The sequence below is a fragment of the Crocodylus porosus genome, unplaced genomic scaffold, assembly GCF_001723895.1.
Source record: "Crocodylus porosus isolate Cpor-Errol unplaced genomic scaffold, CroPor_comp1, whole genome shotgun sequence".
NCBI lineage: Eukaryota > Metazoa > Chordata > Crocodylia > Crocodylidae > Crocodylus > Crocodylus porosus.
This window is the reverse complement of record NW_017728909.1, coordinates 31098371-31117013: the sequence shown is the minus strand read 5'-3', so window position 1 is coordinate 31117013 and position 18643 is coordinate 31098371.

Sequence of the window (18643 nt, the reverse complement as noted above, 5' to 3'; positions counted from 1 at the left end):
GCAAGAAAGCCAGTCAGTGAAAATGGAAATGGAGGTGTCAGGGGGTGAGGAACAGGTTGGAGGGGGTAGGGGGGGGCAGGGAAGAGGGATGTAGCAGCACAGGTAAAAATGCAGAGATACCTGGGGAGTCAAATGTCTGGCAGGTTGCAGTATGTCAGAACTCCACTCTCTGATCTATACTGAGTCCATGAGTTTGTGGGGGAGGAGGCCTCATGGGGTCACACTGCCATGTTGTGCAGAGGCCCCAGCACCAGGAAGGGTGCACCTGAACACAGTCCCACAAGCACCCATGCTCCGAGTTTTGCCTGCCCATTATACTCTATGGCCGAATCATCAAATCTTTTCCGAATCGATTCAGCCAAATTGAATTGGAAAAGCGATTCGAATCTCTGAATCGAATCAGCCAAATCCAAATCAAACAGTTGCCTGTTAACTAATTGTTAGCTGCTGCTTCAAAACCTACTAATTGTTAGCTTCTGCTTCAAAACCAGTGGAAGGAAAATGCAGCACTGTTTCTGTGGGGTCTAAAATAATAGGCATTAAGTGAAATGACCAAGATAGAAATAAACTGACTGAATCCAAAGGACATTTCCTAACATATTATGATATTAAATATTAGACTTAAACTACTTGAAAATCCAAATAACTTTAAAAAAATCCCTTTGCTTTGTAACTAGTTAATCAGAATATACCAGTACATTTTGTACTGTACTGAAGGACATAAATGAAGCATGCATTGCAAACATTCGTAAGCTTATTTCAAATTTGCGGTGAGGGACAAAGAGGATTTTTTGAGTCTACAGTTCCTATAAAAAAATTAAAATTAATAAAATGTGTAAGAGCTAATGTCAACAATGCAGTAATAAGGTTGAGAAATAAAGCACTCAGGAGTCAGAAAATCCAGATATTACACTTTAACTCCCACAGCTTTAACTATCCAAATTATATATCCTGTATATTTTATGGTAGACCATTAACAACAAAATAATATATTAAGACTTAGGCTTATTAAAGAAAATAGAAATGGAAAGTAACACTTGTACAACGTGGCCAAGTTAAGACCGTGGGAGTAATCTTAAGTTCTAGGGTTTCCTGAGTCAGAATGGTTTGAGTATATTTTAGATTCATATCTGGGCTCAAAAGATCAAATTCAGGTCCTGCTCAGATCTAAGCCTATGGGATAAATATATTTTTATACTTATATAACTCACACAGCTCAACTGAGTTCTCTCAGACTTTTGATGAAGTCCCACCTTTGGGTTGAGTCCAGTTATGAGAAATTCTCATGAGCCTCAAAGTGATTTGTCTGAAAAAAATATAACTGTATGAAAAAGGAATGAGGGGAGGTTAAGACAAAAGTTGGAATTCATCCTGAGTACAGCAAGTGCTACCTGGGCTTTCTGTGATATGCATATGTAAACAAAGGAAATTGCAGTAAGTTGTAGTTTTAGCACCTGATATTGATCTGATTTGCATGATATTACACCTATCTAACTTCCTGGAAGTAGTTTACACCAGTTTAAATGAAATCAAGATCAAGCTTTAGATTACATGGTATGCAACCCCGACCCTCTAACAGCTCAGCTTGTCTGTTTGACAAGAAACGGCTGTTCTGCCATACCCAAAGCTACTGCAGTAAGCTCTGGTTCTCTCTGACGACAACACCATTATCTTTTCTGGAACTTAGTTGGAGTTTGTGGAATGTGCACCTCCTAATGAGTGTGAAGTTGTACTTTTGAAACAGTCTAGCATTATACTTTGGGAGTGTTATACAGCTGCATATGAATTTAGCCATACCAATCACTTGTCTTTAGAAGCTTGTCATAATAAAATAGAAAACTGAGCTAAATTTGACACATACTAAACAAGTAACCTTTCTAATACTAGCCAAGTAAGAAATATTCTCTGAAAAACACATGCACTTCCTAGGAAAGGGAAAGAATTAATGTCCAGCTATGAGATGCTAAAAACTAGATCTCTTTGTGGCTAAGTGAACGTACATATGGTCTCAGATAAAAACAACAATAATCAAATACATATGACCCACATGTGGCTGCTACAGGAATGTAGTATATATCTACATAAGGAAGATTTGAAGAAAAGCCAGCATGATAATAGTACTGATAGTGTTGGAGTGTTGGTATAATTGTGATGGTCCAGGAATTATGCAAGGCAAGGATTTCTTAGGATAATATCTTGTATTAGACCGACTGTATAGATGGAATAGAGTTATAAGTTTTCCAATGCAAGAAATTCTTAATCAGCATCAGCACATTTTTGTCACACTGTAATGGTAATAGGGAAGATTAACTGAGAGTGAGAAAGTTTTCAGTCTTTTTCCTGCTGCACACATCAGAAGAGGGTTCTGGGTATCAGTGAAATTGGTCAAGCAGAAATTTACCAGTACAGATTAGGGAGCAAGAAGTTCTTCATTGACCCAGCTAATCTTCAGAATGCCCTACCCAGGGTGATGTGAGGGAGAATGGAGAAATGGTGAGTGCTTGCCTATATCTTTCCATCACTTGTCTTGGTAATTCCTTCCTACCACAGCTTCCAAAAGTGCCCAATGAAAGTCACGTGAAGACTCAAGGGTTAATTACAGACAGTCAGAATGGAGGCTGAATGGATTCAATCTTCACATGTTAGTCTAAGCTACACAGATTGAACTGCTAAGCAAGAGAACAGACATTCACTTTTGATTCTGGAAACGCAGCCACATGCCTGCAGTGGCCCATGCCAGAACCCCCGGGACGCTATAGCATGCCTCCCTGCTTGGCTGGAGCAGACAGCTTAGGCCAAATCTAGCCTGCCTACCCTGCAAGGGGGGCTTATGGGGGAGGTGTAAAGTATCCTGGGCTGCTGGGGGGCTGTGAGTTAACATGAATCTGGAAGGATCTGGGACAGAAGTTCAATAAATTGATTTAAGTTAAATCAGTTAAATCTGACACTGCATCCTCCAAGTTTATTTTAAACCACTTTCAACCATTTTGAAAGGTTTATGTGCACTGAACTTCTATTGTGTTACAGATTTGAACCAGTTTCCAATCACTTTTACCAGTTTAAGTGTAATTTCTATCCCTACCTAAGTTGTCCAGAGGGAAAGCATGGCTACCACAGGAAGGGCAGGAGTAAAACTTTAAGCACCAGAGTGAAAGATGGAAAGTAGGCCATCCAAAAGGGCAATGAGGGGATGAAGGAATTTTAAAGCAGATTCTGGCCTAAAGGTTTACTCTCACTCTCTCCTCTAGTAGCTAGAATGACTGTTTGGCATGTATACTGAAAGCCTATACTGGTTTACAGTGCTTTTCACTTTCAATTGCTTAATTCTTTCAGTCTGATGTACATAGCTATTGCTGGCTAGCAGATCATTTAACTGCCTTTACAAAGATTATCAAACAGATGGATCACAGGGCTTATTGCCACAGACTGGGCTGTGCTGGGCTGGCTGTAGGGGAGCATGTCCCCTCCTGGCGCAGCCAGCAGGACAGGCATTTCTGTGTGGCTAGAGTGACTTCCTAGGCATAGAGTTCTCAAATTACTTGGCAAGCTATATGCCCTGCTAGCACCCAGGGGATTAACATTGCTACTACCACTGTTCCTTACTTACCTCCCTTTCCCTGCCATCAAATTTATCATTTTTAGCAACTGCTGCTGATGAAAATAAGCAACAGTTGGTGATGGAGTTCAGCAGCAGTGGCATTAACCTTCTAGCTACTGCCAGGATTTATAGCCTGCCTATTGATTTGAGTTTGACATCCCAAATTAAATCTAACACTCTCAAAATAAGTTAATGATTATAACTATAATTACAATAATTTTTATACTATATTTTTCTTTCCCCTTTGTCCTTGGAACTGGACTATAAACCCTGCCTGAAGTAAAGCACCCTGTAGGCCACTTTCAAATACACTGCCTTGCTAAGCCTGGAATTACATATCCTGGACTCCTCTGACTTCTTCCTCTAATGCCTAGTTCAGGGATATACCTTTGTCAGGAAATCCCCATCTGCTCTGTTAGCATGTATCTCAAGAGGGACAGAGCTGGAAACCAGGAGCAGGTTCAATTGTCACATGTTAATTTGTACAAATACTTTCAAACGCTAAACAGTAACTGTATAATTATGGCTGAGGTGTTCTAATGCATGTGTGAGGAGTTTCATGTTAGTCACAACTGATCTGAAAAGAGTTTTTTTCATGAAGTAGCTACAGCACAGAGTCGAAGTTGTCTGGACACCTTCACTATGTATTTCTGCAACTTAGTACATTACAATTTCCATTAAATCGAACCTTAGTGCTGGATTTCCTGCATCTGTAATGACTGCTTTTGGAAGAATGATGTCATTCTTGCAATTTCTTTATTACCCTTAATTTACAGATATGAACTTTCAACCATAACCCCATTTTTATGGCTTTCTGCCTGAAGGTCACAGCCCAATTATATGCATGAATAGAAACAGGAAATAGACACAGTCTGGTGTATGCTTGGCAGACTTTTCCAAAAGAGATTCAAACGATGAGGCTAAACAACCCTATGGGAGTTTTGTAAGGATAAAAATGTGTACCTGAGCTTAATCTCCTGCTGGAATGTTGTTGATAACTAAGATAATTGCCACTCAGAAGGTAATATACAGTCTAGCAGCATGGTTCCATAGTCCTTTCACCCAGGGAAATCCAAACCTTATCATGCCCTAGCAGGTATGGACATAATTCTGTATTGTATTAAATAAAAACATAAAGTTCCCAATCTCAGAAGTTAATCTCAGTTTTTTGCTTTGTTTCGTATCAATACACCTCCCTCGTGATGGGATAAATCCACATATAACGGATAAGAAATCATATAATTGTAATATGACATTGCAACTCACAAATTACCATTGAATTTACCCTAACAAAATCTTTTCTGGCCCTGCCATGCAATCTATGAAGGTTAGTAGTTGGGTATGTCTGTTTTATTTGAAATATGAAATCGTGCAAACATTGTCACTGTGCAAGGCCTCAGACAAGTTTCCAGAATAATTACTGTTAAAATGCAAAGAAACTGAGAGGTCAAAATGGAAAGTGAGTCACTTCCTTTTGTTTCATATAACACACTAGTACTTAGCATGGACTGTACTAACACGGATTATCTGCACCATAGTTTTTGAGTCTGTTCCCCAGAAATCAATGATGGTAAGTAGGGGGCAGGGGAGAGGGGGCTGCCCCTACTTACCACCATGGAGTCCGGGTCCAGCTCCCTGCAGCAGCAAATGAGGAGGCCCAAATCTCTAAAGCTATTGGAATCTTTTCTGAATTGATTTGGGGAGCTTCAAATCGATTCGGACCTTTTTATTGGTCTCCTGATTCGATTCAGATTTGGAGATTCGGCTGCTAAATTGAGCTGAGTCTCCTCTGAATTGAATCAGCACTGAAAGCTTTGCACAGCCCTACCAGGGCCCTTACCTTCCACTGGGTGTCTGAACATGCATACTCTATATCCTCCCAACAGAAGACCTCTATATATTTTATCTTCTTCCTCTTTCCTGTTCTAGCCTGATATTCCAGGTGCTTATTGGTTCCTTTATTTATTTTCACAAACATTTATGGTGAAGTTACTGTTTTTCTATCCTTTTGCATTTTTCAGGAGTGTACCTCATTTGGATTTAGTATTACAATCTCACTTAAATTCTTTTTTGTAGACAGTACATCCCTCCAGAGGTTTCTGTTCCAAAACAGTTTGGCCATATAAAAATATAACCTTGGTCAGACTGCCAAAGTCAGTGAGATTTGATGACTAAGTGTTGGTCATGCAAGCTAATGTTTTCTAAGTGTGGCTCTGACATACCACAAGTACAAAAGTTTTACCCAGTCAGTCTACTAAAAGGAATCATTTTGGAACCAAGAGTTCCAGTTTTTTTAATATTTTAACCAAGATTTCATAACATTTTGGGGAACAAAATATTTCTGTTGGATCAGGTCATCTCTTCTTCTTGTTCCAATACCCTTCTTGAACATGAGGGCTCCACCTGTAGCACGTAAACCATATCATTAAATAAAGTAGCTGTATGTAGATATTCTACATAGGATGAGACAGAAAATTTAAAAATATTACAATATACAAAATGAAAGCATAGGATAAGTGTCTTGTTTTGTTACTGTTAATAGTTGGTATAACTCAGAGGCTTTACATTGCAGCATTTGATTCTGGCCTACAACAAGGGAGCAAAGCAAGGGAAAGGAGACACAGATTGTAGTAATGAGGAGAAAAAATATGGCCTATGGGATGAGATCTGAGGACGAGATCTTTCAGTATATAATATTAGCACAGAGTGGCCAGCACATTCCCAGCCGCTAAAATCAGTGCAAGTAAGAGCTCTCAGGTCCAGATGGGATTTTATTTAGCAGCACCAGGATTGAATTGTTGCAGTATTAACAAAATGTGTGGTAGAAGGGGTTCATGAAGTTCATTTAGGAACCAAAACATCATAGAGAAGGCTCCTTTATACTGGCCTCAAATTAATGGTGACATTGAAAAAATTGTTAAGGTTGATGCATACACAAAAAATATATACCAGGTCAAAGGAAAGATTCCACACTGGTTGCAGAATAAAAATTAGTCAGGTGATACAAAGGAAGCATTAATCTGTTTACAGTGGCTCAGCTGTCCTAGATCAGTATTCACTCATCCCTCAGACAAACTGTCAAGATACTTCAGCTAGACAGATGGCCATGTATACTGAATCCATTTTCAGTAGCCAGGTATATGGACTAGAGCAGCACATTACAGTGAGCATGGATTTGAGCTATTTGTAATAAAGTTTGGTTTTAGATAAATTGTCACTATTCTCTATTATTCCCAGTCCAATGAGTAGTGGAAAATAGTTTCAGTCCCCTATCCTGCAGGTGACTTCAGGAGGCTGTGTTCTGGCTTAGATGGATGTCTACATGAAGCAGATGTATCAGCTACATCCCCACTCCTGCACCATGGTTTTTGCCCAGAGCTAGTCTCCCCTCCTCCTGCAGGGTTTTTCCCAAGGCAAAAAAGCTACTAGTTATGCCTGTGTTGCAGACAGCAGTGATATCACAAAGCAGATGAGATTTTGGCCCCAGATAGATACGTATTTGAGAAAAACAAGTAACAGTCTCCAAATCAAGAAAGGTGGGAGCAAAGGGGAACTGGGTTAGCCTAGCTAGCATAAATACCAGTGGCTGTTGCAGCATGGAGCTCAACTCAGATTCTGATGTGGGTACATCTGTACAAAGGCAGAAGTAGACCCTTAGAAACTATATGCTCTTGTCTCAATGATTCCCAGTCAGTTTTCATGAACACCTATTTATTCAGATTTTATGCGCAATAGCCCTGCGGTTTAGCTATGTAATACTTTCTGGAAAGCCTTGGAAAACAGAGTTGTGGTCTGTGCTTCATAAAAGAATCGAGCTGAGGTACAAGAAGAAAGGTCCTGTAATAGTTAATATAATATTGCTTCAGCCTCCTTCTGCCTCATTATGCTGGCACCACATTTTATAATATATTCTCCCTCCAACACACATTTGTGATAGTTCAGCACTTTAATCTTGTCTTTTAAAAGGATGGCATTTGTTCAAACATTTTATATATTGAAATACGCCTTGTTTTTAATGTAGTTACATAAAGTATTCATTCAGATTGTTAACTTACAACAAAAATCCTGTTTTTCTGGCTGTCATTTACAGGACTATCTGATATATCAGTTTCATATGGACATACCTCTAAGCCTGCTGAAGTCACTTGCAGGATAGGGCCTTTGCAGTGAAAAGCATCCAACAATATTACTGGTTTATGATATGTTCCCAGAGGTTACAGAAAGTAGCACAAGTTTCTACAACACAGCAAAAATACAACATGAGCATTTTAATGCAGTAATACAGTTATAAAGTCAGGAGTTAAAACTAGGTTTCTGGTAGGCAAATTGATTCCCCCCTGTTTCAGATACAGCTTTTTAATTACTTGTTTAAATTTATTTGCAACATAGAAGAACCATTATTCATGTTTATTAGGAACTTCAAGGCTGCAATATGCATTTTTATTTAATTTCCTTTTTTACTATAAAAGAAGTGAAAATAACTATGCTTAATTTTAAAATGTCATGTTAAAGTTTTCACTTGAGAATATTATTAAATTTCCAGTAAGACTCAGAGTTCAAAGATTAGTGAGGTGAGGTAAATGGTATTTGGAACAGATGAATTCCCTTCCTCAGGGTCAGTTTAGCAGATTTTCAGTTTACATTTTATTAGCTGTAACTTTGCAACTGAAACACAAACCTTTTTTCCCCCCAAAATATATTTGCAGAATGGAATGACCATTGTGAATAAAATCCATTTCTCATAACTGGGAGGAATTTACAGGTTTTTCATGATTACAGTTTTCACATGAGTACTCACAAAGCTTTTTGCATGATTTTGCTGATTATTTTATTTATAATCTTGCTCTTGCGCCTGTCCCAAAAGAATGCAACGTTCACTCGGGTTTGAAAAAAAACAACTATTTTTTTCCACCCACAAGGTGATGTCACAAACAAGGCAGAAATCTGGTAACATCTAACAGATTTCAAAAGTGATTGGTTAGTCATTTAGAACACCATGCAAAGAGCTGAAGATTTTAATTTCTGATGTGATTTCACACAAAAAAGATTTCTTTTTTCCATGATAGGATTTTTTTTTTCCTGCCCTACCCTTGTCTAACTTAAAAGCACTGAAGAGATAGTACACAAATTCATTTGGAATCCTTTTCCGGAGATACCAACAGAGGAAGCCATGAACCTAGGAACAACTTCCAACAGAAAATGGAAGTTCCCCTGTAGAAAAAATTGATTTTCTGTAAAATTAATTTTCTGCCAATGGGAAAATCCCAGCTCTAATTAGAATACTATCCAAGGATATTTTTCATCACATTTAACTAGTCATAACTAGAATGTGAAAACAGGATTATAACAGTACCAGGTTTGCAACCCTAAATATTAAAGCCTTGCTAACCAGTAAACAGTGAACATAATTTTCATAATATAACATCCATTATAAATTCTGACCAGGGCCAGATTAACACTTTAGTGGCCCCAAGGCAAACAACCTGGGCCAGTCGAGAACCCCCTCCCCACCCCGGCACTGTCGCCCACAGGGAGCAGGGCTTGGAGCCACCATTAGAAAGCAGCCGTGGTGGCAGTAAGGCCCGTGGAGGGGAGGGGAAAGGCAGAGGCAGTTTAAGGATTTCTGGGGCCCTGGGCAAAGAGAAAATTGGAGGCCCCCTCCCCCTGCAGGAGCTTTCTGGGCTGGCCTGGCTCCTCCCTGCAGTGCTGGACACACAGAGACACACACAGACAGGCACAGAGACAGAGACACAGACAGATACACACAGACACGAGAGGTGGGCAGAGAGAGACAGAGAGAGACTCACACACAGACATGCACTTTCCTCTCACAGGACGTCCCCTCTCCCCCACTCTCGATCATTTTGAGGCCACCCCCCACGCCCTCAGCACCACAAGCTGCCCGTGGCTCCATCTAGCTCCCCACCCAAACTCCTGCTCCTGCCCCTGCCCCATTCCCTCTCTCACGAGAATAAATAAGAGAATAAAACAACTTTATAAGTCAGAAACATAGAGAAACCTTGGATGAAATAGATATTTTATTTGCAGAATAAGCATTTGTTATTAGACCTAATACACTTTGCAATAATTTGACAATTAATTAATAATTTGACAAGCTCACTTTGTTTTTTACTAGTTTATGTAAAACCCTGGAATATATAACTAAATAAATAAATGGAAGAACATCTTTTCAGGAAGAATCTTAGCTTGCTCTCTTTTTTAGGCCTTTTCCAAAACCATCATTAACTTGAAAAGAGAATGCTCACAAATGTAATCTCAGGTTTTTTTTAATTAGAACTGGCTAACAACAAATGTACTTGTCATCAGCTTTCCGCTGCACAGCAAAAATGACACTTTTCATTCAAGTATCCATCCTCAATGGATAAAACAAAGGTTTCCAGTTTGTCACCTCCATGAAATGTTCAGTAGATAATATTGTGCAGGTTTGGAAGTGAAGCTATATGGAAGGAAGATTGGCTGAGAAACCCCTTTAAGATTAGTCAGCAATCAAGTAGCAACAAATACCAGCACCACCTAGCTCATATACTGTAAATATTGATGTACCCTATTTAACTGTGTGGGTTGCAAATCCATAAGGTTTAAACTCAGCCTTTAGTTTGTTCCTAAAGTGATGCATAGCTGAAATGCCTTGGGAATGGCACAGTTATCCCATTGCTCCTCTTTTCCCATGAGGGATGGGAAGGAAGGGCTTCAAGTCACCCCACACTCCTCTCCAAGATACAAGTTACTCCCCTTCTCATATCTGGGCAACTCCACTAGTTTCTATATTGAGGGGGAAGAGCAGAATCCATAGCTTGGCCATCATCTATATGCTATATCAAATGCCCCATTCCCGATCTCTGCCTCTTATCCCCCATCGCCTGAAACTGCAATCTAGACAGGCCTGGGTCATCCACATAGAGGCAGGCAGGGGTCAATGTCCTTAACCTCTACTCCCTTGTACAACTATGTTTAGACTAGAGACAATCTATCCCTAAATGGCTTAGGATCTGGTTACCTGAGAGATCACTTCTTATCCTCATGGAAAAAGCACTGCAATTGTCATCAACAGAGGTGCTCAAGGGACGTCCCCCATGTTTAAAATGCATGGGACTCTTGTAAGGAATTTTCTGTGATGGGTTGCCCTTGTTTGTTGACTTTCAAAGTGCAATGTGTGGTTCATTTCTACTTTAGCTTACTCAGGAAGGAGTGGATTGGGGGATACAAGAGACTGTCTGACAACATATCTTTTTAATATAGTATATTGTTAACTGGATTTCAGAAATGTAGTTTAGAGTGAAACTGTTAACCTTGGAGAGATATGTGGGTCCTTTGCATTATGGCTATCAAGCCTGATATATTTTAATATGGGTGTTTCTAAATACACCTAAACAAATAAATGAGAAATTAGGAGGTTTTGGAGGAAGAAAATTGCCACTATGACTTGATATTGTTTAAATATTATTGTTTCATAACCTATAGTTTTGGAAGCAATTTATACTGTAATGTGTGATTTGTTTTTATTCAATGATAAACGTGTTTACAGTTTCACAGATATATGCATAATAGCTATCTTCACACAATAGGTTGGAATTTACATTTATACAGTATTTTTTACTGGAATAGTTCTTAGCAATTACAAGTTTACTTGCTACCCTTTCTTCCCTTTACTCAATGTAACTAAAAACACATTGTAGAATATTTTGAATTGCCATTGAATAATTATTTAGAAGGGCTCCTTCATAATACTGCTTAAGAATTTGGAGGCTGACTTCTATACATATCATTTCATGATCCAAAAAACTCCCCAATTATTACCCTTTTGTAAAATGGAACCTCCACTAGACTTTATGTTCACTCCCCCAAAGGTCCTGAAATTCTCCAGCTGAAGCTATTCTTTGGACATTGTTAGGATAAATTAAACCAGTTAAACTTTGCTTATCAAATGATTTTTAGTATTCAAAATAGCATACAAGAGAAAAATTAGTGGAGGTGCACTTGTTTACAACAGCTGAGGATCTAACTCCATGGAATTAAACTGTTAAGTTAAAAAAAACAAGAAATGAGTTACAGATCTTTACAGAGTCATACACTTAAACTGACGCAAGTTAAATGAATTTCAGTAGCAATAATGGTCCCTGTCACAAAAGCTATAACCAAAAGATCCATTCCAGAAGAGAAGCAGGTTACAGGTACATGCTTATGAGTTTTCACAGAAGAAAAGTATCCTTGGATAGAATTCTAATTAGAGCTAGGATTTTCCCATTGGCAGAAAATTAATTTTGCAGAAAATGAAAATTTTCTACAGGGGAACTTACATTTTCTGTTAGAAGACTGTTCCTAGCTTCATGGCTTGTGGTAGCTCACCTAGCACATCACTGGGGGACACATTCATCCATATTTCTGGATCTCGGTCAACCACCAGGTGAGCTGCCTCTACACCCAGGTTCTCACACACACTCTACCATGCCCTCAGCTTCTAAATGCCTGAGCTTCAGGACAGAACCTCCTTTTCCCAGCAGGCAGCCAGGTTCCTGAAGATTCAATTGCATGTTGAAAATAAACTCTTAATGAATCAATTTGCTTTTTCTGAAACACAATATTGTGGGATTTCAGTTCCACACAATATGCAGTCTTGGGGACATTGGCATAATTTAGGATGAAAAGTGATTTCTGTGTCTTTGACATTTTTTATGGAACTGAAATGAACCCAGCCAATTCTAATTTTAATTAATACTAAAAGGGAACAGTATTTTTGTCTTGCTTCTGAATATGTCAGTTTAATAGTATTCCTTTCATAATTCAGTCAAAGGCCCCTGAAATTTACTGGAATATTATCATACTTTTGTGCTGTGCCTACACGGCACAAAATATAAATGTTCATCTGTGGTGGTGACTGTACTTGAAAAAAAGGTACAAAACCATATTTTTATGACTAATACAAGAAGTGGGTCTTAACTAAAACTGAATCCAAACACTAAAAGTTCATTGAGGAACATTTTGACTTTATTCCTTCAGGAGTCAGGTAGACCATACGGTTTAATCTGTATTTGATATATATTAAAACATACAAAATTATATACATTTTAACATATATTCTATTATAATATATAATGTGTATATTAAAAATGTTTACTACACTAATGCAAAAAACCTAGGTAAAAAAAATGGATAAGCTAGAACTACTGGTGCAGCATGTGAACCTGGATATTACTGTGTAACAGAAACATGGTGAAATAGCAATCATGATGAGGCACAGCTAGTAAAGCATATATGCTATCTAGGAAAGAGAGGAATAAAGGTAACGAAGGTGGTGTTGAATTGTATGTTGCACATATAATAGAAAGTAAAGATATAAGAAGGGCTAGCAGGGAAAAAACAGAACCTGTTTGGACCAAAATTACCTTGAGGAAGAATAGGGTTGTGTGGTGGTGGAAGTATGCTACAGTCCCTTAAGGTTGGATCTGAGACCCCTGGGATGTTATTAGAAAGGTATATTCTACTGGGAATTGTATCATTATAGGAGATGTAGCATTTGTTCTCCAATCTATTAATAATGTAGAACCCAGTTATTCCTAGATGAGATAGCCGACAGATTTCTTCATCAGATAGCCATGAAACCAACAAGAGGTGATGCTATTTTAGACTTTGTTTTGTAAGTAGGGAGGATATCATAGAAGAGCTGGTCATACAAAATAACCTTGGATCAAGTGACCACAAGTTGATTTACTTTAAGTGAAATGGAAGGATACACAAAAGTAGGTCTCCAGCTGAGGTTCTCAATTTCAAAAGGACAAACTTGAAATGAAGGGAAGTAGTTACTTAATGCAACTGGACTGAGGATCTTGGGCCTTGAATATAAAAGAGGCCTAGATTTTCTTTAAGTCAAAGGTAATAAGCTATTTGGAACTTGTATCCCAACCAAAGGCAAAAATTTTACAAAGAAAGGCTCAAGACAGAAGTGAATGAAAAGCCACCTAAAAAACCCCAACAACCCTTCCCCCAAAAGCCCAACCTACTAGGCGAAAAGAATCAGCCTTTCAGGGAATAAGAAAGGGATTGTTTCATGGGTCAGAAATAGAGAGAGAACTGCCAAGTGACAAGCTGAGTTAACCCTCGTAATGTATATTAAAACAAAAAGTGTAAGCTCCTATGGCCATACACAAAGAGAACAAGGAAAGAAGTAGGGCCATGATGCAGAAAGAATGGAAGAGAGATTAAAGAGAGTATTTATTTTTTTAGGTAATATATAAACCTTGCCTTGATTTTCTGTAAGAATGATGCTTTTCGTAAGGAAAAAGGCATGGGGCTGTGAATACCACATCCAAGCTGGATGTAAAGCCCAGGAGCCCAAATCATACAGGTCAGAATTCTGAAGAAACTAGAAAAGGAAATGAAAGACTGTAGCCACAAAAGTATGGGAAAAGAAGTATTTTCCCCTTTATCCTATAGCACAGGAACTGGAGAACTCACTCAGGACATGGAAACCTAGATTCAGTCCCCTCCCTGTTCAGCTACTTGCATATCCCATAAGAATACCTTAAACACCAGATTATGGGGCATTCTGGGTTTAGAAGAAAGGTGGAAGGTGCAGGTAGATCTCAGTCTTCACCACTGACATGATTCTACTTTGTCTAAACATTGACTGATACAGAAACTGGAACCCAGGGGTGCCCATACACAAGCACGGAGGCTGCGCCGACGTGCTGGAATCCCAGTGCATCGGAGCAGACTCAATTAATCAAGTCTGCTGGAACACGGCAATTGCCATGCTCCAGCAGCTTCCTGTATCAGCAGCCCTGCACTTAAAAATGGTGGTGGAGGTGAATGAACTAAGGCTCATCAGTTGCACGTTAGTTCAAGTGCCCCACCACCATTTTTAAGTGCAGGGACACTAATACACAAAACACAGTGGCATTTTAATTAGATCAGCTCTCAGAGTCACTCTAATTCAAGTGTGGTCTCCACCCGGTTACCCCTGGAGCACATGTAAAAGTGCCCCAAATGTCCAAGTTCCTATATGAGACTGCCTTAACAGACAGATTAGAGAGTCATGCTGACACTATCTCAATGGCAATTTATATGATTTGTACAAGGTGGAATGGCGCACTTCAGTCACAAATGTCTGAGGAAAGCCACCTACAAATATCCTATAATATATGAGTAAGTATTCACTTAAGAGGTAGAACATCATATTTAAATTCAGTCCCTGCATGAGTAAAGGCAGGAGCTGGACCCCAGGTTTCCCATGTTTGTAGCACCCTGCCCTCACAATCAGCCTACCAGATACTCTGAGGGGTCTGCCTCACTCTCTCCTGCATATGATGTTCTATTTTAGATAATATTTAAGTCATCGCTGATATTGACAGTGACCATAACTCTGTGCCCCTAGTGGTTAGGCACTCATCTGTGCTGTGAGAAACTTCTGTTCCAGTCTCTGCACCAGTCAACATACATCAACTGTGTATACAAAGTACAACAGACAGTATTCTGACGCCAGCTCCAGAAATGCTTTACAGCCAAGTGGTTCATATATAGTGTATGATGATACTAAAAAGCAAGGAGAAACAAATTCACAATTTTATGTCCAATTTTTGCAGCCAACTGATTGCCTCAGATGTACACTAGTATTGTGCAAATCCAATAATGTTCTATTAAATACATGAAGAGAGCATTCAGAGATGATGGGTTTCAAAGTCTGAGAAAGGGCACCACAGTTGCAGTTCAGTGAGCTAATCCAGCCACATCAATATTACAGAAATCCACATCTGCAATGTCCTGTCCTGATCCAGTTTAAAGAAGACTAAAGCTGTTTAGGGAGCTCAAAGCCAGCTGGTCTAATGGTGGGATTTGTAATAATAATTTTTGTATTAGGGGGTGAACTAAGCCACTCTTGCATCCAGGCATCTTGGATGTTAAATGATTGTTGCTCAAGTTGAATTGCTGTTCTCCAGGAGGAATCTCTAGATTTTAATCTCAGACATGAAGTTTATAAGAGAACTTCATGTATAGGCAGCTGCAGGTCATTGTTTTTTTATTTTAGTCTGTAATCTAGTTAAGGCATTTTTTCTTCTTAATGGGGGAGGATGTACAGTACTAAGAATAAGTAGCTACTGAAGAGGAGTGGATTGGATTGTTCTCGTGATGATCCCACATTGCTTGGTTGAGTTATAGGTCAACTTTAGTTGTTGTCATAATTAAATGATTTCTGTAGGACAGTATTCTATCTAGTATAATTCCTATATATTTAGGAGTATCATTGTAATGTAGCAGTTGATTTCTGAAAACAATAATGGGTTGATAATTAGCTTGTTTATTGTCCAAGTGAAATGTAGACACTTCTGTTTTCCCAGCATTTGGAGACAAATGCCATTGTTTAAAGTAGGTATCTAAAATATTCAGATCAGATGTATTATTTCTGCTCTGGAGAGACAAGATTGTTGCATAACAAAAGGCAATGTCATCAGCATATATGAATTTTCTTGATGAGATGCCTGGGAGGTCATGAATGTAAAGATTAAACAGGTGCAAGGACTGATCCCTGCGGGCATCCATTGTTCAATTTATGGAATCTACTCTTAATGTTATCAGAAAAAATCTGGAACCATCTGTTGCTGAGCATGTTATCTAATTACTTAGCAATTTTAAAACAAGGTATGATGTCCAGGAACTTTAAAATGAGTCCTTGTCTCCAGACTGCATCATATGCAGCTGGAGAGATCAAGGAAGACGACTACAGTTTTTTAGTGATTTTTCAAATACATTTTCTATATTGGTTGTCTGAGCCATGATCTGTTTACAACATCCCCTGTTTGGTCTAACCCTGCTTGCTTAGGGGGAATAAGTTCATTTATGGTCTGAAAAAATCTATTTTATATCAGTCTGTCTAATAGTTTGTAAGTTATACTTAATAACACTATTGTGCAGTACTTGTCAGCTTTATTAGGATCCTTACTAGGTTTTACTATTGGTATTATTTTTGTCCTCTTAAGTAAGGCAGTTTCCAAAATACTGGTAAAAAACAAACAAACTTTTCTAGCCGTGATATAGTCTTTGGGCCACAGAATTTTTAAAATTCTGGAAATATTTCATCCATAGCTGCAACTTTACCTTCCTTTATGACTCTAAGGGCCTTTTGTATCTCGTATACAGTAAAAGGTGGGAGAAAAGGATCATACAATAGAGTGTTTCTTTGCCTTTAAACACAAATGGTCAGAACCTCTTTGTGGGATACAGAAATATAGATTCAAAGCCTTAAGGCGAAGGCTGTGATCAAAACCTTGTCTTCTGTATCATGGGTGAACACTCTAATCATTGAGCTAGCATATAAAGGGAGAACACCAACAGCAGCCACCATCCCACAAAATGTTTCCAGCTGAAAACAGTCTAGACATTCAAGCCAAATGTTGCAAATAGTTTGGAGACAACTAAATCCACATTTTTTTCAGTGGACTTACTGTTCACCAAAATTATTTCACACTGCTCTAGTCAGCACCCACAATCAGAGCCAGATTTTGAAAAGAGCTTGGTTCCCATTTAGGCACCAAAAGCAGAAGTGAAATTGTAAAGAGCAATAAGCACACAAAAAATTCAGTGGGAGTTTGGTGGCTAATATGTTTGAAAATCCAGGCCTATTTTTGGTGATGAGCACTGGAAAGCTTTAGCATGAACTCTTTAGAAGATCTGGCTCCTAAGATCTATAATCAATTGATGAAGTCACAGTATATTGCAGTTATGGCCACATTTTGGCACCTGCTAAAACAATCCAATTCACTTTATTAAGCATACAAACCCTGCATGCTAATGTAGGTTTTGAAGACACAGCTGAAGCACTATGTCTGTGAAACTAGGTAATTATCAAACAGAAATAAAAAGCCAGTCAACAGAGATGCTGATATCTGTATCTTGCCAGCTGCCTGGCTGGTACAGAATGTCTAGCAAATATTGGTTGATGATGCTATCATGAACATTAGTGGTTGGCTGCATTGTGTCTACATGTAGTTACATAGCCATGATCAGTGCCATAGGAAGTTTGGCATCTGGGGCCAATCCTGCAGCGGGTGCCTGCCCTCACCCCAGGCACAGCTCCAGGGGACACACACCCCACCATGCTTGCCCAAAAGTGCATGCAGCAGTGGGAGCCACCACCTCCATCCCTGCTCCCCCACCAAACCAGCTGCTTACTGCTCTGTCCTGCAGCCCACCCTGACTGGGCAGTGCCTGTTGGCACCCCTTCACTTCAGTGCCCGGTACTGGCCATGGTAGTCCATCACTAGACTAGTGGCTGGCAGTTAAGTGATATGCAGACAAATTTGATACACCCCTAACTTTACAAAATGTGTGAAACTGGATAAGACATTTTAGAATCAACAGGCTTACATTAAAATTTGACAACAGTTGCAATTGATACTGGTTTGAGGCAGGTTCTAAGCAATGTTTGGCTCTTAGAATAATTCAGGAATATTTCCTTCAGAACAGAGATTCATTTACTATCCAAACCTTAAATAATATGTTAGGTCTGTAGCCTGCTGATAAAGCCATGGTACAGCTAAATCTCTCTGTGAGAACCCAAATGGAAGAACATGCTATACTTAAGAGTAATTCAGGAACACTTGGTGCAGAAGAGAAAATGTTTGCCATCCCAACCTCAAAATAATTAATTTGCTTATTTTTCATTTTCTGACATTGTGTTTTTCAGTCTTTATTATCTCTGCAACCTGGCAATGAAGAAAAAGTACAAGAGAGTCTCCCTGTAAGAACCCAAATGAGATGCACCAGATGTTACCATTTACCAGCTGCTGGAGCAGGGAAAGTGCTTCGTTTGTCAGAACTGACTGGAAGTTGGTAGCGCTCAGTGGTATCTCCATCAGTTTATGCTAATAGATAAACTAGCAGGATGTGCTTAAGCAGTATGAAGCCAGCTTCTCAGAGGATTTTTAATTCCTCTCAGATAATATAAAAAAATAGAAGCATTGAATGACATTTTCCATCATCATCATCAGTAGCAACAGCCTGAATTCTCACTCTGCTATTTACTAAGAGTTA